Here is a 641-nt window from a genome sequence, read left to right as displayed (position 1 = left end):
ATTGGGGAAGATGAAGTATTTAAAAAAGAAGTAATTAAATAATAGAGAATGAAATGACACGTGGAGCCTTTTCATTCATTTTTGAAAAAAAAAATTCACATCCACGCGCATCATCTGCGTGAATGTAAACATAGGGAGAAAATGGTCTCTTTACAACGATATTTAATACTTTTATAGTAATAGGATGCCTGCATAGTTAATGTGTCCTTTTAACAATTCGGGACAACTTCAGGTGTCACTCTATGTCTTTCCTCTAAAATTAATACATGAATAACCAAAGTTATTCGGGGTCGTTTGATAGCAGGTTAGAGTTATGATGATATTAATAATATAGGTATTAGTTATGAGTAAGTCTATGTATTATTTTATGCAGATATTAGTTATTCATGTATCAATTACTCCTCCTTCTATCTTGCACAAATCAATAAATAGTGAGTTTCTAAATTGTCAGTCAAACACCGTATTAATTTTCTACATGAATAACTTGGATCCTATTTAGCTACCAAACGATCTCTTTAGTTTTGGACTAATTATAAAAAAAAAAAAAAAAGGAGTTTCGGACTAATCTCATAACCATACTGCACTTTATTGATAATTTTCTTATTTATTTGGCTATTTTGGGGTTCTACTCAAAAAGAAGA

This window comes from Solanum stenotomum, chromosome 1, assembly GCF_019186545.1.
Source record: "Solanum stenotomum isolate F172 chromosome 1, ASM1918654v1, whole genome shotgun sequence".
Lineage (NCBI taxonomy): Eukaryota > Viridiplantae > Streptophyta > Magnoliopsida > Solanales > Solanaceae > Solanum > Solanum stenotomum.
The sequence above is the reverse complement of the archived record's forward strand: the minus strand, read 5'-3'. Positions refer to the sequence as shown.